We start from the raw sequence: 526 nt of genomic DNA on the forward strand, positions 1-526 counted from the left end.
ATTTAAAAATGGTCCATCAGAGTGAAATGGACTCCCATCTTCCTGCTTAGCAATAATGATATGGGTTTAGGGTCTGCTGTGTGTACTGGTGGGTGACTGCCACCCAGCCAGAGTGTGTATGGGAGGCTGCCAGCCAGCCTCCCTTCCTACAAGTTGTGATGGTGCATGTGAAGGGGACAGCGTTGGTTCCTCCCCTTTCACAGTTATCACTTCTCATCTTTCCTTTTGGCTGGTATCAAATGTAGTGTCTGTTTATATCAGTTTAATATCTGATATGTCCCCTATCTGGTAGCATATATTAAGTGCACCACCAGGTTTCAGTGTTGGAAAGAAAGATTACCTGTTTATTTACTACTGCTGCAGCTGCTTTCTGGCTAGTCCAGTGGGCCCCTACTGCAGGCAAAAGACAATAGGTGGTGCCGCTTGTGTCTGGCCCCTGTTGGAGCGACCAGGCACAGGACTGCTGCTGCTGCTGCTGAATGTCCTCTTTAATTGAATAAGCTCAGCAACCAGCACACCTGTGCAG

At 48.1% G+C, this 526-nt stretch overlaps 1 pseudogene; it reads left to right on the forward strand.

Annotated features, from left to right (window-relative positions):
* Positions 1-210: 210 nt before the first annotated feature.
* On the forward strand, positions 211-313 carry LOC130334189 (U2 spliceosomal RNA; annotated as a pseudogene).
* Positions 314-526: the final 213 nt, after the last annotated feature.

This window comes from Hyla sarda, unplaced genomic scaffold (assembly GCF_029499605.1).
Source record: "Hyla sarda isolate aHylSar1 unplaced genomic scaffold, aHylSar1.hap1 scaffold_430, whole genome shotgun sequence".
Classification (NCBI taxonomy): Eukaryota; Metazoa; Chordata; class Amphibia; order Anura; family Hylidae; genus Hyla; species Hyla sarda.